General features: G+C 41.1%; 1 long non-coding RNA gene across 2 annotated transcripts in view; it reads right to left on the bottom strand.

The window, feature by feature from the left end:
- LOC133556397 (uncharacterized) overlaps positions 1-23,067 on the bottom strand; it is a 121,936-nt gene that overhangs the window by 5,138 nt on the left and 93,731 nt on the right. For both annotated transcript variants that reach the window (XR_009807512.1, XR_009807511.1), the window contains exon 3: positions 14,727-14,812. This is a non-coding gene — a long non-coding RNA (uncharacterized LOC133556397). The remainder of the gene's footprint in view (positions 1-14,726; positions 14,813-23,067) is intronic.

Here is a 23,067-nt window from a genome sequence, read left to right as displayed (position 1 = left end):
GCCGTCTATTTCTTAAAACTCCGGCTCTTAGCTTTGTATGGACTCATTGATCTTAAACGGCCATTGTGTGTGTGTGGACAAGGACAAGGATAAGGTTGGGTGGGATTTACTCTGGATAACTTTAACCAGGGTAAATCTTATAAAATTAGTGTAGAAGGGGCCTATGACCAGGGGTTTGGAACACGGTTACAGTGAGGGCCACATCGCAGTTATGGCTGCCCTAAGAGGGCCGCTTGTAAGCGTATTATTAATTGTATAACATCATGAGGTGTCATGATATTATACAATTAATTGCTTTGCATTTGAATATTATATTTGTATTACACAAACTGTAAAAAAAAAATATCGATTTTTTAGTTAAAAAAAGCAAAAAACTGGCAGCTAAATCGCCACAACTTCACCATAAAAATTACAATGTTTTTTTTCCAGCATATTACTGTAAATGGAAAAACGGTACTATAGTTTTTTTTTTCTGTAAAATCCTGGCAACTATACAATATTATGCATTGTATATTTTACATACAAATATAATATAATGTAATAATATAATATATCAGTATATATAATGTCCTGCGATGAGGTGGCGACTTGTCCAGGGTGTACCCCGCCTTCCGCCTGATTGTAGCTGAGATAGGCGCCAGCACCCCCCGCGACCACAAAAGGGAATAAGTGGTAGAAAATGGATGGATGGATGGATATATATTATATACTGTATATATAATATGTAAATATTACATATATGTTATATTGCTACTATGGTACATTTTTTGTGTAATTTATAACTTTGGTTTTCGCCCTGATTTTGTGCTCTTGTGTGAATTATCATTCCATCCTTATCCTTTCCATCCTTTGCAACTGAGCTACTTTGTGGAACAATTTCCCTTGTGGATCAATAACGTTTGTTTAGGTCTAAGTCTAACTGAGCTGCCAGTTTCTTTTTTTGTTTTACTGTAAAATCTATTGTCATTTTTACAGTGTACAATTTAATGAACAACCTGCTTTAATATAACTCAAACAGATATTTATTTGGTTTTAATTTTAAAAAGTTTGAAATTAAAGACAGTATTATATTTGTTGCATTATTCGATAATAAAGTTTAAAATATACTCAATAGCATGCAATACATGTATTTCTGTCCGTCACAATGAAAAAATTACATTTCGTAAATGATAAAATGTTTTATTTTAGGGATTGCGCGGGCCGATTTAAATGAAGCCGCAGGCCAGATCTGGCCCCCGGGCCTTGAGTTGGACACATGTGACTTAGACTATCTGCAGTTCATCCACATGACAACAGCATTCTGGGTACCAGCTGCAACAATAGTTTTTGAGAAACATCATTGTCAGTCCACACTAGGGATGCAACGATAAGTGATATCAGTAGACCTGGGCCGATAACACATTTGCTTGTCAATATATTACAAATTATTGTAGATAAACAATATTATTGCCATCATTTTTACAAGACCAAATGATAATACACAATACTAATGCATGTATATTTTTCCAAACTTGTATTTCTTGTGTATTTTAACATTGCAATTGGAATTATTTTTTTTTAATCTCCAAGTTAAATAAAACAAATAAATAATAACAATAAAATGTACTTTGTCGGTTAGGAACATTTGGTGCTTAAATAAACATTACAACCAAAAGCAAAAACATATCTTAAGGGGGAGATGGAGGGAGCCCTCAAATATACAGTAGAGGCTAAAAGTTTGACACACCTTCTCATTCAATGTGTTTTCTTTATTTTCATGACTATTTACACTGTAGATTGTCAAAACTATGAATGAACACATGTGGGGTTATGCACTGAACAAAAAAAGGTGGAATAACTGAAAACATGTTTTATATTCTAGTTTCTTCAAAATGGCCACCCTTTGCTCTGATTACTGCTTTGCACAATCTTGGCATTCTCTCGATGAGCTTCAAGCACACCTGTAAAGTGAAAACCATTTCAGGTGACTACCTCTTAAAGCTCATCAAGAGAATGCCAAGAGTGTGCAATGTAAATAGTCATGAAATAAAGAAAAAACATTGAATGAGAAGGAGTGTACAAACTTTGGGCCTGTACTGTACACAACCATAACAATAAATACAATAGTTAAAAAAAGTAATGACAAAAAGTCGCACTTAAATATTGAACATGTATGCAGAGGTTGAGTTGTACATGATTTAATTGGCATCAAGTCAGGACATTCATAAGGAAAAGTGCAGAGTTACAATATAAATATTAAAGTTTAAACATGTGTATTAACAGCTCATATGCAAAACTAAATTAGGTTTAGCAAAGTCCGAGTGAGGAACACTGAAAGCACTTTTTAAAAATGCTAGTTTTACAACAGTATTAAATGGCAGCATGTCTTTGGCGATCATACTTGCCAACCCTCACGAATTTTCCGGTACACTCCCGAAATTTCGGTGCCTCTCCCGAAAATCTCCCAGGACAACCATTCTCCCGAATTTCTCCTGACTTCCAGCCGGACGACTGCCTTTAATGTCCTCTCTCACCTGAAAAGACTATTATATATGTCTCCGTTAGCCATAGGTTTAGCTATAACCCATAACACGGTGGCCGAATGGATCTAGTCACTCATGAACGGTCAGAGAAGCACAAGTCGGGGACAACGCTGTTGCGATCTGCTGCTCAGATCTTCACGTGTTTGTTTTTTTCATTCTCTGTCTGACCCGTTTATTTCCTGTTTTTGTCCATCACTATGGTTATACATCAGTCCACCTGTTAGTCTCGCCCCGCACACCTGCTACTAATTTTCACCCTCCTATTTAAGCTCACCTTTTCTGTTTACTCATTCTCGGATCCTAATTTGCCCACGCGCATCAGTGACGACTCTCATCATTCGTATGTATTTTCTCGCTAGCTCTCACGCCAAGCCACTTTATTGTCTAGCTTTCATGCTAAATGTTTTGTTTACTCTTTTGTGTCCTCGTACCAAGTTCTAGTTTTCCTTGTTTTATCCTAGCTTTCACGCTAGCGTCTTTTGTTTACTTTTTCTCTTTACACCAGTATTTTTGTTCATAGACTTTTGTTATTAAATACCCTTTATCTTACCTATGCTGTGTTCTGCTTCGACGCATCCACGGGAAAACCACACCGGCATTACAATGCCGAAGAAGAGTCATCACAGTAGGATCCGAGCATTAAAAGGTTTTTCCGCGTCTGGCAACCACGAGGAGACCTTCGACGAAGGCACATGGAGGGTATTCCGAGCGATGGAGGCTGAAACTCTCCGATGCAATCCAGACGAAAGCATGATGTGGGACCTGGAGGGAAAACTGGTTCCGATCGATGCTTCCGGGAGCGGTGAGTTTCCCTCCCGCAGCGCTCGCGCTCGTCCGCGTAGGCGGAAGCCGCGAAGTATGGCTTCGTCGGGCGACAGTGACTTGCCCACTCCATGTCTCCCTCCTCACGAACACAGCAACCTACAGTCAGCACACAAAACCCCTACACCATTGTTTGGGGACCCAATAACACACTTTGCTAACAGTTTTACCGACTGGGCAAATTCCCAACTTGTGTCCCGCGCAGATGACGTCATTTCGTCGACGCCCCCCGGTAACGCAAACCCGTCTTCCGATGATGACGTCATCAACAAGGAATTTTTTGGGGAAGATTCGTTTTCTCAGCCATTTTCAAATGACAATAACATTAATAATAAGATACAAAAGTATCAGGATATTTTTTCTTATTATTCTAGTCAACCTCAGTCACCTAGTTTTTCTTCTAACCCACCGTTTAAACCTCATTCTCTGCCCAAGTCCAAGGTTTTTTCTCCCTTTTCAAAGGGACACTCTGGACAATATAGAGGGGAGGGGTCTGCCCGCCTCCAAACCTCCCACCACCCTCCCTTATGGTCAGTCCCTGACCACAGGGAACGGGTCTGGGATTCCCGTCTGGAGGGGGGGGCTACGGCCTATAGCTGTGTTGCGGAGGTAGGGCAGACACTACCTCTTCTTAAAACTGCTAAACAAAAACCTCCATGTAGGCCACCTTTACCTGTTTTTCGGCCCGCTAGACGCTTAGCTCCTCCTAGTAGACCTCCTCCACCTGTGTTTCCCCCGGCCAAGTCTCAAGGGCCAAGTAGACCACCACCGGTGTTTACCCCTGTTATACCACTACGTCCTCCTAGACCTCCACCGGTGTTCTCCCCGGTCAAGTCACGCCCTCTTAGACCGCCTTCACCTGTGTTCCGTCCGTGCCCTAGTTCTAGTTTTAGTCACAGTCTCTCTCAGAGTTCGAGTCCCAGCCTTCTTCGTAGCCCATGCTCTAGTCCTACTCGTAGACCGACTTGTAGACTGAGTCGTAGTCCAAGTCCTGGTCCGAGTTTCCGTTCTGATTCTAGTTGTAGTCCTAGTCTTTCTCGTAGTCGTCGTAGTCCTAGTTCCACTCGTAGACTGATCCGTAGTCCGAGTCCTGTTTCGAGTCCGGTCCCGAGTCTTGTTTCTTGCCTTTGTAATATTAGTACAGATTCCCCTCGTGGTCTTAGTCCGAACCCTAGTCCTTACCCAAGTTCTTGTCCGAGCCCCAGTGTTACTGTAAGTCCTAGTCTTTGTCCTAGTCCTTGCCCGAGCACCAGTTTGATTGTTAGTCCCAGTCCTTGCCCAAGCCCTAGTTTGACCGTTTGTCCTAGTTCTTGCCCAAGCCCTGGTATGACTGTAAGTCCTGGTCGTTGCCCAAGCCCTTCTCAAAGCACTAGTGTGATTGTAAGTCCTGGTCCTCTCTCAAGTCCTTGCCCGAGTCCTAGTGTTTGTCTTATCACTCATCATAGTCCTAGTCCTGCTCACAGCCAGTCCCCTAGTTCTCCTCGGCAGATCCCTGTGCCTGCTCCTCGGCTGAAGCCGACTCCTGCTCCTCGGCTGAAGCCGACTCCTGCTCCTCGGCTGAAGCCGACACCTGCTCCTCGGCTGAAGCCGACACCTGCTCCTCGGCTGAAGCCGACACCTGCTCCTCGGCTGAAGCCGACACCTGCTCCTCGGCTGAAGCCGACACCTGCTCCCAGTCTGGTTCTCACACCAGCACATGACACTAACCTGGTTTTCACGCCAGAATTCGACTCCCACCTGGTTCTCACACCAGCCTCCGACCCAGAACTGGTTCTCATACCAATTACAGACTTTAACCTGGATCTCACTCCAGCAACAGCTCCAGAGCTGGAGCCGACTCCAGCACCAGCTCCAGAGCTGGAGCCCACTCCAGCACCAGCTCCAGAGCTGGAGCCCACTCCAGCACCAGCTCCAGAGCTGGAGCCCACTCCAGCACCAACGTCGACAATGGGGCTAGAGCCCAAACCGTCGACGACGGGGCTGGAACCTTCACCTGTGTCGACAGGGCTGGAGCCCACTCCAGTGCCAGCTCCGCGACAAGCGCCGGTACCAGCTCCACGCCGCCATGCACTGCCGACGAAGAAGCTGGAGCCCACACCGGCGCCGACGATGAGGCTGGAGCTCACACCAGTCACGACTCCTGCGGCTCCCAGGCCGCCTCCGACGACTCCTGCGGCTCCCAGGCCGCCTCCGACGACTCCTGCGGCTCCCAGGCCGCCTCCGACGACTCCTGCGGCTCCCAGGCCGCCTCCGACGACTCCTGCGGCTCCCAGGCCGCCTCCGACGACTCCTGCGGCTCCCAGGCCGCCTCCGACGACTCCTGCGGCTGCAGCACCCGCATCATCCTCGCCAGCTGCACTCGGGCCTGCTTTGGCTGCAGTCCCCGCACCCTCGTCTGCTGCTTCCAAGCCTGCTGGGATTTCGGTGCTGAGGCGTCGTCCACCACGTCGATCACGGGCGTGGCCTCTGCGAGGTCATCCTCCTCGCCAGACACTCCCTCCTCCATGTCGGCCACGGATGTGGCCGTGCCCGGGTCGTCCGCCTCGCCGGGCACCTCATCCTGCGAGGCGGCCACTAATGTGGCCTTTTCGAGGTCGCCCGCCAAAACTTTTTCGGCAGCAGCGTTCCACCCGCCGCCGCCACATGATGTGTCCTCGGTGGATTCGGGGACATGCGATCTGGCGACCCTCCACCGTGGCCTCCCTCCGCCCTCCCTTCGTTTGTGAACTTTCTGGTTTTGGGGAGGGGGTTCAAGTTTTTGTTTGTTTTTTAAGACATCTGGTATCTGTCTTTTGTTGGGGGGGAATACTGTTGCGATCTGCTGCTCAGATCTTCACGTGTTTGTTTTTTTCATTCTCTGTCTGACCCGTTTATTTCCTGTTTTTGTCCATCACTATGGTTATACATCAGTCCACCTGTTAGTCTCGCCCCGCACACCTGCTACTAATTTTCACCCTCCTATTTAAGCTCACCTTTTCTGTTTACTCATTCTCGGATCCTAATTTGCCCACGCGCATCAGTGACGACTCTCATCATTCGTATGTATTTTCTCGCTAGCTCTCACGCCAAGCCACTTTATTGTCTAGCTTTCATGCTAAATGTTTTGTTTACTCTTTTGTGTCCTCGTACCAAGTTCTAGTTTTCCTTGTTTTATCCTAGCTTTCACGCTAGCGTCTTTTGTTTACTTTTTCTCTTTACACCAGTATTTTTGTTCATAGACTTTTGTTATTAAATACCCTTTATCTTACCTATGCTGTGTTCTGCTTCGACGCATCCACGGGAAAACCACACCGGCATTACAATGCCGAAGAAGAGTCATCACAAACGCAGTATTATAGGCCACCTTCCTAAATGGAGATCCGAGAGTGTAACATATGCAGAGACAAAGATGGCTATGCTGATAGCTGCAAGAAACATCCTGTTCTCATTTGCGGATGTTTTCAACAAATCCTTGAAGGATTTGTTCCTGGATTCAGAGATTGCACGCCAGTACTCAAATGGCAGAACAAAGGCTACTCAAATAGTGAAAGGTAAGTGTTATTTTGTTTAAGTAAGCAGCAAGTACAGTATAGTTAGTAGAAAAAAATGTTTTCATTACTGTGTATTGTACTAATATATATATATATATATATATATATATATATATATATATATATATATATATATATATATATATATATATATATATATATATATGTATATATATATATGGGCTTCATGGTGGCAGAAGGGTTAGTGCGTCTGCCTCACAATACGAAGGTCCTGAGTAGTCAGTGTTAAATCCCGGGCTCGGGATCTTTCTGTGTGGAGTTTGCATGTTCTCCCCATGAATGCGTGGGTTCCCTCCAGGTACTCCGGCTTCCTCCCACCTCCAAAGACATGCACCAGGGGATAGGTTGATTGGCAACACTAAAATGGTCCCTAGTGTGTGAATGTGAGTGTGAATGTTGTCTGTCTATCTGTGTTGGCCCTGCGATGAAGTGGCGACTTGTCCAGGGTGTACGCCGCCTTCCGCCCGGTCGTAGCTGAGATAGGCACCAGCGCCCCCCGCGACCCCAAAGGGAATAAGCGATAGGAAATGGATGGCTATAAGAAATACTTGAATTTCAGTGAATTCTAGCTATAAATATACTCTTCCCCCCCTTAACCCCGCCCCAAACTGGATGTCGCAATATCAATTATTTGTATCTTTGTAGATGATGCTACATATGTACAAAAAAACGAAAAACACATGATGTCAGTCTAGGAAAATGATCAAACTACATAAATAACATCCTGTAATTTGATTTTGATATTATTTTTTTTATCTTGATAGATTGGAAATTAACACCAATGAGTTGACTGATGAACATTATCACATAAATTATGTGATATTATTTATAAAGTATAAATAACAACAAATACAGATAAAATACTATTAACCGCAAAATGTAAGTGTAAAAAAAAAAAACAAGAACATTATGATTCGTACATTTTCAGAATGTGCATTTTCTATTTTTAAGCAAACAAAACAATGTGAAGTTGACTTTATTATTAGGTTATAGTGCCATGATTTTACCAGTCCGGCCCACTTGGGAGTAGATTAGTTTGACACCCATGCTCTAGATATTAATGATAAATTGTGGTAAAAGCCCTAATGGTTAGTAGTACTGTACTGTGGAACCGAGATAGTACAAATTCTTCGTTTTACGAACCACTGACGGAATAAAAATACGTTTTGGTGTACAAACGTTGTCTAATTGATCCCTAATTGCAGCGTTTCCTAGAACCTCAAATGTTAAACCTGACTCATCTTAGAATATTTGACTTCAATCCTTCACACTGTTAGTCATTGACTGCCCTCAATTTTTTTTTCCTTCAGGAAATCAGCCTGAACAAAAGTGTTTTGCCCGGACTTTTCTTCTCCAACACATTTCTCTGATGTTTAGCTGACAGTACAGAACAGTTCAGGGTTGGCAGGCGGTCCCTCAGCTATCGACAGCCAAAGTCAGCCCATCTCCAAAAGATGAAGGGAAGTGAATTCAGACAAGTGGAGCGCCAGAGCCTGCCTGCTCAGTGCACCTCAAGGGCGCCTGCCTGTCTTTCTGCCTGCATGCAAGCAGCTGATCTCAGTCATAGCAGCAGCGCCTTCTCGGCTGACACCTCACTTCAAACCTTCTGTACATCTACAAGCATCATGAGGGTCCAGGTCAAATACACTCACTCAATGATGCTGAGCTTTTCTGTTTTTTGTTTTCGCTGAAGTAACGTAAAAGCAAACTCGTATTTATGTGAGCGTAACGTAATCTATGTGCCCTCGTTGAAGCAACTTGGCTGACGATTGAGAGTCTATATACAGTGGGGCAAAAAAGTATTTAGTCAGCCACCGATGTTGCAAGTTCTCCCACTTAAAATGATAACATAGGGCTGTAATTTTCACCTTAGGTACACTTCAACTGTGAGAGACAGAATGTGAAAAAACAATCCAGGAATTCACATTGTAGGAATTTTAAAGAATTGATTTGTAAATTATGGTGGAAAATAAGTATTTGGACAACCATTCAAAGCTCTCACTGATGGAAGGAGGTTTTGGCTCAAAATCTCACGATACATGGCCCCATTCATTCTTTCCTTAACACGGATCAATCGTCCTGTCCCCTTAGCAGAAAAACAGCCCCAAAGCATGATGTTTCCACCCCCATGCTTCACGGTAGGTATGGTGTTCTTGGGATGCAACTCAGTATTCTTCTTCCTCCAAACACGACAAGTTGAATTTATACCAAAAAGTTCTATTTTGGTTTCATCTGACGATCTCCCAATCCTCTGCTGTATCATCCATGTATCCATTTTGGTATAGAATGGGGCCATGTATCATGAGATTTCGAGCCAAAACCTCCTTCCATTAGTGAGCGCTTTGAATGGTTGACCAAATACTTATTTTCCACCATAATTTACAAATAAATTATTTAAAATTCCTACAATGTGAATTCCTGGATTTTTTTCCACATTCTGTCTCTCACAGTTGAAGTGTACCTATGATGAGAATTACAGACCTCTGTCATCATTTTAAGTGGGAGAACTTGCACAATCGGTGGCTGACTAAATACTTTTTTGCCCCACTGTAAGTATGGCACATCTTAACACGCTTCCTCGCCAAAGTGCTCCACAGAGGATTGTAAGGTATACCGGTACGAGTATAGTATAATGGTACTAATGAATCAAAAACGGGACTAAACTCTGTTTGAAAAGTACCAGTTCTGTCTATCTGTGTTGACCTTGCGATGAGGTGGCGACTTGTCCGAGGTGTACCCCGCTAACCGCCCAAATGCAGCTGAGATAAGCTGCAGCACCCCCCACTACACCGAAAGGGACAAGTGGTAGAAAAAGGATGGATGGATGGGTTCACAGTTTTTCTTTTATATTTTTTTTTTATGCATCATGTCTTGACATTGCTGGTTTTACAGAGGAGCATGTTCGGTAGTGCACAATCACAGAGTACTTACAATTAGACACAGTGTGTGGACAGAAAAGGGAGAATGGATGCATTTTGGCCTAAAAACTGACAATAAAAGTAAAGATATAACACGGAAACACCCTCAGACATGACTAGCTAGACAGCAGCGAACATCCATCAACAGTCGGCAGTGTTTTAGCTACTTCTAAATCACTAATTCTCGCCTCCATGGCGACAAATAAAGTAAGTTTCTTACAAGTATCATCCCTGCAGGACGAGGAATAGCTAAACATGCTTCGCTACACACCGTAGGAGGATACAACAGCTCCCCGGCGTCACCGCTAACAAAAGCTAGCATGCCTGAATGTAAACAAATGCCATTGGTGGATCTACACTTGGCATGCATTGTAATGATACCAAGTACAATAGCGTATCTAGTCAATACTACTATGATTATATTTATATTTTTTTAGCGTCACAAAATCTTGTTTTGCTTTTTTAAAAATGTATATTATGTTTATAAACTGAGGAAATATGTCCCTGGACACATGAGGACTTTGAATATAACCAAGGTATGATGCTTTAACTACTTGGTATCGGATTGATACCCAAATTTGTGGTATCACCCAAAACTAATGTAAAGTGTCAAACAACAGAAGAATAAGTGATTATTACATTTCAACAGAAGTGTAGATAGAACATGTTGAAAGAGAAAGTAAGCATATATTAACAGTAAATGTACAAGTAGATTAATAATCTATTTTTACAGCTTGCCCTTTATAATGTTGACAGAATAATAGAATGGAAAATGACACAGGACCCTTTGAATGCTTACATATTACTAAGAGACAAGTTGTCTTGTATGTTCACTACTTTATTTCAGGACAAAATTGTTCTTTGATTGGAATAAGAAACATATGTTTAATGTACCCTAAGATTTTTTGTTAAAATAAGAGCCAATAATGCCCCTTTTTGTGGCCCCCTTTTTTTTTTTAGAAAAGTATCGAAAAGTTTTGAAGTACATTTTGGTACCGGTATGAAAGGCCAAACGTTTGAACACACCTTCTCATTCACAACACAACTGATGGTCCCAACCCCATTGATGAAGCAAGACATTCCACTAATCAACCCTGATAATGCACACCTGTGAAGTGAAAACCATTTCAGGTGACTACCTCTTGAAGCTCATTGAGAGAATGCCAAGAGTGTGCAAAGCAGTAATCAGAGCAAAGGATGGCTATTTTGAAGGAACTAAAATATAAAACTATTTTTCAGTTATTCCACCTTTTTTTGTTCAGTTCTTAACTGCACGTGTGTTCATTGTGTATTTAAAAACAATGGGAACTTGTGCTCCGAGTAAAGAACAAAAGCATTCCAACTTGTACTCTTAGGTAATTTAAATTAAGAGGAGAAAACTATAATTTACGGGGATATTGATTTTTGAAATACCGTATTTCCTTGAATTGCCGCCATGGCGCTAATTAATTTAAAACCTCTTCTCACTCCAGCGCTTACCTAAGGCATGCAGTAAAGGTAAGCATGCGCTAATTATTTCAAAACCTCTTCTCACTGCGGCACTTACCAAAGACATGCGATAACAATTTGAGTGTGATGTAAGGATACCATCATGAAAAGCACATCTAATAAAAAAAAACGTTATTATGATTTTACCTTTACTTATAAATTAAGTCCATGCCAGATCCTACAAAAGCATTGATAACTTGTTTATAGAAGTCTTCCTTATCTTTCTTCAGTTTTAAAAGTCTGTCTGTCTCGATGGAGATCTTCTTTTATTACCTCCTGCTTTGATTGAAAGTCCAGTTTAGAAAACTGCTATCAGACCGCTGCTATCAGTTAGCTCGGCTCCTCACGTGCGGGCGACGACAGAATTACCCTCGGAAAACTCCCCCTCCCGTTCTGGTCCGTGGGTGATCTCTTTAACCCACCGCTGCCACCATGAAGTGGTATTGTATAAATAATACACTGGGTATTTAGGACTGGAACATGCTTTATTTCAGCCCGGTTGTTTACATTGCCAGCATAGGAGTAGTGGTGTTACATCCTAAAAGGTCCGTCATGCACCCCCCACGTCAAATCCGTTCCCAGCACATATCATGTCACTCGTTGTCACTTCTTCTGCAGCCGAGTAGTCGCAAGAAGGATCACTGGCGCCTTCTACCACCAGGAGGCGGGAGTCATTTAATGACTCATATTTGACACACGCAGCTACGATATATTAATAAAACATAGCTGCTTATTGTTCTTTTTAGCATATTCAATAGCTTGGACCTTAAATCCTACTGAATAGCTCTTAATCTTCTTCCCTTTATGCGATTTCACATTACCGGTATTGAAATGAGCCTCCTCCATTTTGCAAATGATGACAGGGGCCGGCGGTAATACTAAGCATGTGCTAATTATTTTACGAAGCAAGTCAGACCCGGCAGTAATTCACGGCAGGTGCATACTATATACCCGGCGGCAATTCAAGGAAATACGGTATGTAAAGTAAGAATGAATGTAAAATACAAATGTATATTAGTTTCAGGAGTTAAATGATGGAACAAGCTCAGTGACGAGTTGAAGACATGTAGTTCTTTGTATAGGTTTAAGAAAGCCTTGAAAGGTGAAATAATGGAAAATTATAAAATATAGTAACCATTAATTTCATCCTATGGATTTTTTCGAACGTTGATGAAAACTGAACTGAAAACTGAAAACTGCTTGCAAGAGGTTTCAAATACTGCCTGCTTTTGAGGGACTAACAGCACAAACTTGGCGAATCAAAGTTTCTCAGGGGCAAGGCCAGGCCAAGACAGACTGATTCCACGACTCGTTGCAGCGACTGACCAGATGATAGGTTTGTCTATCTCTGCTCTTGTGTAAAGTATGTCGCTATACTCTGACTGGCATGGTCCACCACAGACCTTGCGACAGTACACATGATTGGAACTGCCAGGATGTCCAGCCTCACCCAGAAGCCGTGATTTGTCTTTGGGGTTTACTCCCTTAGCCTTTGGTCAACCAAGACCTTAACCACAAGGCAACGGTAAACACTTTGTAACCCTGAGGAGGGAGGCTACCAGGTGCTACACCTTGCTCAAGGGTGACCTGGGGTTTTCTGTCGGGGTAGTCCATCCCTAGCCTTTGGTCAACCAAGACCTGCCTGCAAGACAGCGTTTGATGTTCCAGGCAATCTAATATTCAGTGAATTTATGTGATAGGCTTCAGCCTATTCCTTTTTCGGTCTTTCTTTTTCTTTTTGTGTGTGTGTGTATGATGATTGTTAATATGTATAATCTGTGCTGTTAAATTGTTCACACAAAATGGTTGATTAGATGACCGAAATAAACTCATTTATTTGATTCATAGTTTTGATGCCTCCAGTGACAATCTACAAGGATCCACAATAGTCATGAAAATTAAGAAAACGCATTGAATGACAATATTTTTCCAAACTTTTGGCCTGTACTGTATGTGTATATATTGTCATATGTTATCACATGGCGATTAAGACTTCTCTAATTATCAATTAAAGTATTGGTTTCAGTGTAGGTGACATTCGCTCTGTATTTACGTGGTATCGTATAAATACCTAAAATCCCCAGTATTGCCCAGCCCTACCAACATGGTTTGGGTTGTTCTTTGGCTAAAAGTTAAGTTAAAGTTAACGTTAAAGTACCACTGATAGTTACACACACACTAGGTGTGGTGAAATGTGTCCTCTGCATTTGACCCATCCCCTTGTTCACCCCCTGGGAGGTGAGGGGAGCAGTGAGCAGCAGCGGTAACCACGCCCGGGAATCATTTTTGGTGATACAACCCCCAATTCCAACCCTTGATGCTGAGTGCCAAGCAGGGAGGTAATGGGTCCCATTTTTATAATCTTTGGTATGACTCGGCTGAAAACTGAATTTTACACACGGTATAAAACAATGTATGGGCTCACCTATTTACCTGATATTAAATAGGAACATGGTCACTTTCTATGTCTACTGTAAAGTGTTGATAAGTTTCATAATCTGTCAAATTGTGGTAAATAAGAAAAGAGTATCTACTTGAATCACTGACATGCCTCAAAATATAACTGACACATGAAGACATCCTTCACCACGCCAGTCACTTTCTCCTTTTGTCAGGGCCTCCCAACCTCAGGGAGACATATTCTTTTTCATCTGTCAGTGTAGACGGGAACTAACATGTTCCAAAAAAAAAACAAAAAAAAAAACGACGAAACACAACAATGGTCTTGCTTGCACAGAGGAGGCAGCGTGTTTTGTATGCTTGAAGCAATGCATTATCTGCTAAGTGTGTAATAACCCCCTACAGTAAATAATGGATGCTCCTTTTGGACGGCGTGGCGCAGTTGGGAGAGTGGCTGTGTCAGCAACCTGAGGGTTTCTGGTTCAATCCCCACCTTCTACCATCCTAGTCACGTCCTTGAGCAAGACTCTTCACCTTTGCTCCTGATGGGTGCTGGTTAGCGCCTTGCATGGCAGCTCCCTCCATCAGTGCGTGAATGTGTGCGTGAATGGGTGAATGTGAAAATAGTGTCATATCACTTTGAGTACCTTGAAGGTAGAAAAGCTATGTACAAGTATAACCTATTTATTTCTTTCTTTCTTTCTTTTTTTTTGTGGGTTAAAAAAACAACACTTTAGGGACCAGTGGTGGTTTACCTGTATATATGCCCTTTCTATGTCTTTGAAGAAAGGGATAGAACTAAAGGATGTGGGTCAGGTGATTTCATTGGCACAGCATTTCCCGATGTGTCTCCTTCAATCAGCCGTTTGACACATGCCGTGTTACTCAAAATGTCTCACGGACACTTTTGCGGAAAATTCTGTGGTTAAAGGCATGCTGAGGCAGATGGTCCATGGCGGGGAGGGTCTTTGTGAAATACAGCCCACATAAAAAGAGGGCAGTAATGCTTGAGAGGAGAACGTCACCTTTGCGATATGCTGAATATCCTTGACGTTTTCGCCTGAAGACCGAGATCATCGGGGCATTTGCTTCCGTGAGGTCTTCGTCAAACCTAAACAAGACGCAGAGAAAACATCAGCTTCTTAAGCACATAGATGACTCAAGTTTGCGGGAGGAAGTAAGTGTGCACTTTGCAGCGACCTCAAAACACCGAGTTGCACCAAATGTAACTTCTAAAGTGTGCTAGAAGGTAAGTAAGTCTCTTTGGTCTCCCCTCACCGCCCGTTCATGCTGAGGTTACATCGAAAGAGTTTCAGCTATTGTGAATTATTTACTTGATTCACCATTCGTCCCCTTTAACCTCCCCAGCAAATGCACAGGGCTGTCAGGGTTAAAAATATACTCCCATAGGATCTGCATTTAAGTGTGTATGTGTGTGAGAGGGAGTAGGCGTATAGGGGACACAATAAAACAGAATAACCATTGTCTCTTCTCTCTCTTTCGGTCTAGCATAGAACTCATGAGAGGGTTGCTATTAGTGGAGAAACCGGTCCCCCAGAAGGGACTATTAGAACACAGAAGTGTGTGACTGTGTGATTATTGACCTGTGCATCATGAGGGTACAGAGCTTTAAAGGGGAACTGCCCTTTTTGGGAATGTTGCCTATCCTTCACAATCCCTATGTAAGACAAATACACATATGTATTCTTTTTTTTTAAAGCATTCTAATTTGTAAAATACAGTATATGGCTAAGAACAAGAGTACTCTATTCCCATTGGAGTGAAGTGAATTGTGAAATTATACAGCACTTTTTCTCTAGTGACTCAAAGCGCTTTATATAGTGAAACCCAATATCTAAGTTAGATTTAAAAAACAGTGTGGGTGGCACTGGGAGCAGGTGGGTAAAGTGTCTTGCTCAAGGAAACAACAGCAGTGACTAGGATGGCGGAAGTGGGAATCGAACCTGGAACCCTCAAGTTGCTGGCACGGCCACTCTATACCAACCAAGCTATACCGCCCCGAGGTGTGCCGTCAGGGCCAGCAAGGCTTTCTCTGCTGGGCTAACATAACCAGAAATCATGATCGTAGTTAAAGATAAAAGTAATTTGCAGCTAAGATAGGTTCCAAAGACCCCAAAAGGGACAAGCAGTAGAAAATGGATGGATGGATAGATGGATGGATGGATGGATGGATGGGTGATTTTTATATTCACTTTCCCTTAATATCTAAATGTATTCATATTCTCTTCATGTAATATCAAGCTCCTTCCAGTGCTGTGTTATTTTATTTTATTTTATTTTATAGAGTTTTTATCCAATCAAAATCCAGCTTGCTTCTGTTGCCATGCTGTACAAATACTGCCTAGAGCCTCCAGAATCAACAATGCACTGTAAGTGAACGGACACAAACATTTGACAGACAGTTGCGATCGCCAATCAGATTGCGAGTTTTTGTCAGTCAGACCTTCTAGCTGGCCTAAGGCATAAACATATTGTGATGTTATGAGCTAGGTAACATAAGAACAGCATTACCCAGCATGCCACAGTAGTGAAGAGCATGCGCAGTAGCCGCGTTTAGCCATGTCAGTAGAGTAAACATTAAGAAGTCAGTCAACACGCTTCGTTTGCATCTTTTATGATTAGACAAGAAAACACATATTTTTGCCAGGCCATTTTCAAGAAGGATATTTAAAGAGAAACGACATATTGTGAGATGATGTCTGCCAACCCAGGAAGCTTGAATGGGTTCTTCAAATTGTGAGTTCACAAATTTTATTTCTTTTATTTTTTCACATTCTTGTTTTTTTGCTATTTTTATTTTGTCAGTATCACATAAGACCATGGTTCTCAACCTTTTTTCAGTGATGTATCCCGTGTGAACATTTTTTAAATTAAAGTACCCCCTAATCAGAGCAAAGCAGTTTTGGTTGAAAAAAAGAGATAAAGAAGTAAAATACTGCACTATGTCATCAGTTTCTGATTTATAAAATTGTATAACAGTGCAAAATATTGCTCATTTGTAGTGGTCTTTCTTGAACTATTTGGAAAAAAAGATATAAAAATAACTAAAAACTTGTTGAAAAATAAACAAGTGATTCATCCATCCATTTTCTACCGCTTATTCCCTTTTGGGGTCGCGGGGGGCGCTGGCGCCTATCTCAGCTACAATCGGGCGGAAGGCGGGGTACACCCTGGACAAGTCGCCACCTCATCGCAGGGCCAACACAGATAGACAGACAACATTCACACTCACATTCACACACTAGGGCCAATTTAGTGTTGCCAATCAACCTATCCCCAGGTGCATGTCTTTGGAAGTGGGAGGAAGCCGGAGTACCCGGAGGGAACCCACGCATTCACGGGGAGAACATGCAAACTCCACACAGGAAGATCCCAAGCCTGGATTTGAACCCAGGACTGCAGGAACTTCGTATTGTGAGGCAGACGCACTAACCCCTCTGCCACCGTGAAGCCATGAAACAAGTGATTCAATTATAAATAAAGATTTTTACACATAGAAGTAATGATCAACTTAAAGTCCCCTCTTTGGGCATTGCAATAGAGATCCATCTCCGCTCATCAACTTCATTGTAAACATTTCTTCACAAAAAAGACATCTTTAACATCAACATTTATGGAACATGTCCACAAAAAATACAGCTGTCAACACTGAATATTGCATTGTTGCATTTCTTTTCACAGTTTATGAACTTACATTCATATTTTGTTGAATTATCATTCAATAAATATGTTTATAAAGGATTTTTTAATTGTTGCTATTTTTAGAATATTTTTGAAAAATTTCACGTACCCCTTGGCATACCTTCAAGTGCCCCCAGGGGTACGCGTACCCCCATTTGAGAACCACTGACATAAGATATGTTTTAATTGCTGATGCAGGTTTATTGAGTTTTAAATGCATCAGAAAACAACTTGTTTTGTACATTGTTGGTGGTGATTCACTGCCCAGTAGTGCAAAAATGTGTTTCTGTATAGTATTTCTCCAGCAATGGTCATGTGGTGACATAAATTATGGTATTTTGAGAGGTAATCATTGGACACAGGACCTCACTGAAGGCCTAGGTGCGAAACACACGGCCAACCGCTGTCTGTTCTGCCCCTAAAGCCCTTTTAAAAAAACATCCAAAAACCACCAGCAATATTCCATTTACATGTGGTGACCTGAATATCAACCAAGTATTAGCGATATTGTTATTATAAACGCTAACACAGACGACCTAGTTTTAGCGGTGTAATGATCACAGAGAGCTAATAAGTTGATGCTGCTATATCGACAAAGACTGAGCTGCTGCATCACCTGTGAGCTGGTGAAAGTTAATTCTAGATTAGAAATCATGCCTCTCATCTGGAAATAAAAAAGTTGTAGCCATAAACCAAGAAGTTGGTCAACTTTGACATCCAATTCAAACACAGAGATGGTGAGCAGAACATAAAAAACGCTCGTTTACAGACACCTTTTTTTGCTCTGGATGGATTATGAACAATTCTTCATCCAAACAGGAAGATATGAACATCCCTTCAAGCGGCATCCCTGTGATTGCAGACATTGTGTAGTATGTGATTGTTTTATTATGTTCGTAGTTTGTATTTCTTGTTCAGCACTTAGCAATACTGCTACATGATGCTTAGTGTTTCACTATAGCTGGATACGTTAAGCACACAGTTTCTAAAACTTGGAGCTCATCATCTGTATAGTCAGGCTCAAAACTATAAGATTCTGGATCGATATTTGTCCCAAAGTAGTCTTTGTTTTCTGTCATGAAGTCTGTGTGATTTGTGGCGTTGTGGTTGAAAGAAAACGTGAATGGTGTGATGCATCTGTAAAATTATTATGCCGCTGAATGCTTAAAATTAGTAAAGCATGTAAATATCACATATTATTATGAATTTGCCTCTTAAATACATTACATATATACTTACATCATGTAATATAGAAGTATGATGGGGGTGTTTGGATGTTATTTTTGAGCGCTTTAAAGGGGAACTGCACTTTTTAATTTATTTTGACTTATGTTCACAATCATTATGAGAGACTAGAACAAACACGTCTTCTTCTTTTATATTATGATTTTAAAGATTATTTAAAAAAAACGCTTGAAAGATGCGGCTAATGTGGGTCACTATTGTAACCTTCAAAGCCCTCTTAAACAACTTGAAAACTCTCCATCAATGTTTTATATACTTTGTGGAAGTCTATAAACAATGCAGCAACAGACACGTTCATAATATGTAATATGTTTTGATATTTATCGTATTTTGATCATTTTAATCATTTCCGGGACTGATTTATTCCGTGCATTAATTTCTGTTTCCATGTTTTCTAATCATGGCAGACTTGGTAATAGTCAACGAAAACAACTATTTTCAGACAAATGAGCATTCACAACCTTATACTTCTTTAACTAAATATACTGCTGCTTATGGAAGCGAGCATGAAGGAAGAGTGAGACATTGGAGCAGACAGAAACCGGTAGAGGGATGCAAGCGATTTTGACGCTATATATATATATATATATATATATATATATATATATATATATATATATATATATATATATATATATATATATGGAGCTTGGAAACAAGCTATTTCGACATAAACGGAGTGCTTACCTGAAATCAACAGGAAGCATCCCCTGCCAGCTGGACCACACGAACAACTGTCCATCGAGTGAGTCACTTTAATATCGATCATGATACACGCAGCACGTCATGTGTGTTATTACAACTACTATGCATACACTGTCTAGCTAGCTGTGTACAAACAAAACATGAAATTTGGGCGAATACTTTACAGATACTGTAATAAGATTGTTCATGTTTTTCAGTCAGTAAAAATTGGTGTCATATCGCAAAGTTGTGCATTACAAACTCCATTGTGTTTTGTGTTGACGTAGAAGCTAGATTATCTCTTGCCGTAGTTAGCTTTTACGGCTAATACCGTAGCACGCCGATGTGTTACTACGCTAGAAAAATAGTTCCTCAGTATTTGCTCTTACAATAACAATGTTGCTCCAGCTTGGTTATAATACAGGTTACGAAACGTAAATTAAGTATCGTTGACAGTTTTCGAATGCACCTAGAACGAGACGATTTTTACATGTTAGAATGCAAAAAATGCAACTTGTGTCTTTTTGTCTCTCATAATGATTGTGAACGATGGGTAACATTAAAAAAAAAGAAAAAAAAGTGCAGTTCCCCTTTAAAGGCGAAATAGAGCGACTTCAATTGACTCCATTGTAAGTTGACTTACTTACGTTTATTTACGAATTAGAATGCATGCAAAATGAAAAACATGTGTTCTTGTCTTACATAGAGGATTGTGAATTATAGGAAAAATACAAAAAATGAAAGTGCACTTCCCTTAAATTGTTTGTCTAACTACACACATTCCACTCAATAAGTGGATAATCCAAAGACGCTCCTGTATGTTAGCCCCTTGCAGCAAACTGATTTTGGCTCCAACAGCTTCCCAGTCAGACCGAATGAATATTAATGCTTGTGGGCCCTGATGCATAAGCACACACACACAACACACACACACACACACACACACACACACACACACACACACACACACACACACACACACACACACACACACACACACGCGCACGCACGCACGCACGCACACACACACACACACACACACTGTATGAAAGCAAAAAAACACACACCAACACAACTCTACTTGAAGACGATACTGTGGTAGTATGTCCCTGGCATGCAGCAGTGTTGTCATGGATACCCCCAGACACATCCGCCATCCTCTGAGCTGAAGGGGGATGCTGCTGAGCGCCTCAGAGGAGCCGGCGCCAATTCTCCTACCCCCATTCCACCTCGCATTCTCTACCCCTTCCCCCTCAAAAAAAAAAAAAAAATATCCCCCTTTCTACCCTGAAACGTGGCTGAGTATCACAACTGTGCTCTGCTGGTTGCTGGGCAAGTGCATGGTACCAACGGTTTTTTGAGAAGGGGTTCTAAAGTGCAGTTTGTAGGAGCAATGGCCAGTGGGCCAGAGTGAGGTAAGAAGTAGCAAGAGTAGTTTGATTCTTTTCTGAGTCAAGCCTAGATAGATGTTGAACAGTGAAACTAAGATGTGTGTGGGTGTGGGTGTGTGTTAGCCTCAGGGCTTTGGTTAAGCCCATAGTTCATCCTGAACTGATCCTTTTCATTAGCCATGATCAATAATTCAACATTGCACTTGCTTTAATGGTTTAATGTGGGCAAACCTTTACTCCGGGTGCACACACATTACACACAAGTCTTGGCCTGCATTTAACGGCACCAAAAGAAGTGCACGTTCAAAGAAAAATGCAAAAGTCACTTCATATATTGTACTTGCATTGTTTTAAAAAGGGACGTATAAAATGCCAAGATGGCGGAATGGAATTCATATCCTCTGTTAAGGCAGCACTGAGTGGCTGCACATATTCTGGGAGGTTTAATAATCATCTTTGATTGCAAGGTTAAACTGAAGTGTCAATTATTTTGAAAGGGCAGTACAGTTTATCACCTGTGAAATTAGTTGGAGGCAAAGAAATAACGTAGTCTTTCTACGCTCCCTATACCAAATCCTTTAGCTTTGCCTTTTTGGGGAGAAACGCTGACAAATAATACCACAATGGAACAATGGAAGCAAAGAAGTGTGAGGAACAGTGCGTTACATTTGTACTTGAAAGTCGAAATTTCCAAGTTCCTGGTAGGACGTTTCAACTTGGACGCCCCTCAAAGTCGCATTTTTTTACTCTGAGAGTACATTTTTCTCACGAGTGAGGTGCGATACTTAATTATTCTCTTTCCGATTCAATTCAGAGTAAAATTCAGGCTGGTATCTGATACCGATACTTTGCGCAAATATACCTTATGTGTCTGCCAACATTTTAAAAGATGTGTGTTTTCTCTTAATACAATGTCTTGAAAAAATAAAGTAAAAGTGTAAGTAAAAAAGACGAAAAAAAATCTGAATGGAATATGAAAATGCTAAAATTTTCCAAAATAATGTACTGAGTCACCTATAACAAATAATGTACTGAGTCACCTATAACAACGTTTTGTCTATAAATATATACAATATCTGTTTTTTTAAGCGTTTTTTTTTTTTTTCAAATAAAAAAATATCAAAATGGCCCCTCATATTCGACTTTTTAGTATGCGGCGCTTGGTGGAAAAAGTTTACACAACCCTGATTTAAAATGTTCTCAAAATTAACATACACATACTTAAAATATAAATAAGTTTGAGTTAGTTAGTTAATTAAAATAATATAATACTAACTTGTGAATTCATTGATTTGAAAAACTACGACCATAATAAACACTGTTAAATATGTAACTGGGCATTGACATTTCCGTACAGGCAGATGTTGTGCAGTCACACAATCATGTTGTTATTATTTTTATTCTATTCTTACATGGGGAAAAAAAACAACAGTAAAAATGTATGAAAAAGAGCAAAAAAATCGGTATGTAATGAGAAAAAAGATGAAATGTCAATATCTGTTTTAAGCATTATTTGTAAAATATTTTTTTTTTAGTATGGGCCCCACATACTTTAACTTTTCAGTATGCGGCTCGCAATGGAAAAAGTTAGGACACCCCTGAATTCAAATATTAAATATTTTAAGTTATAAATATAAGTGTTTTGATTTGAGAATCACTAGTATAGCATTACAATCTGATATTGGTGGTCTTGATATCTCAGTATCGATACACACATCACTAATTCTCACCACTCTCGAGTTGACTTAAAAGATGGCTGCTCTGAATGTAAACAACAAAATACGCCTATGTCATTACCACTTAAGATACATTTTTTTTGTCACACTAAATCAGCCATTTACGATGTATTTTTTGTATTTTTCTCATGTACTGAAAATAAAAGGCAAACATACAATTATTAAATCATATTTCAAATCAAAATCAGAAATACAATCATCAAAAAACTATTATAATTAATTACAATTTAAATCATTTAAATACTGGAGATAAAATACTTTCAGTTGTCGCAAGCACAATTAAATAGGCTGGATTTGACATTAAATGGTAAATGGGTTATACTTATATAGCACTTTTCTACCTTCATGGTACTCAAAGCGCTTTGACACTATTTCCATCCATCCATCCATTTTCTACCGCTTATTCCCTTTGGGGTCACGGGGGGCGCTGGTGCCTATCTCCGCTACACTCGGGCGGAAGGCAGCGTACACCCTGGACAAGACAAGTCGCCACCTCATTGCAGGACACTATTTCCACATCCACCCATTCACACATACATTCACACACTGATGGTAGGAGCTGCCATGCAAGGCCCTAACCACGACCCATCAGGAGCAAGGGTGAAGTG

This window comes from Nerophis ophidion, linkage group LG07, assembly GCF_033978795.1.
Source record: "Nerophis ophidion isolate RoL-2023_Sa linkage group LG07, RoL_Noph_v1.0, whole genome shotgun sequence".
In the NCBI taxonomy this organism is placed as follows: Eukaryota; Metazoa; Chordata; class Actinopteri; order Syngnathiformes; family Syngnathidae; genus Nerophis; species Nerophis ophidion.
Note: the sequence above shows the minus strand (reverse complement) of the source record. Positions and strands in the feature narration are given on the sequence as shown.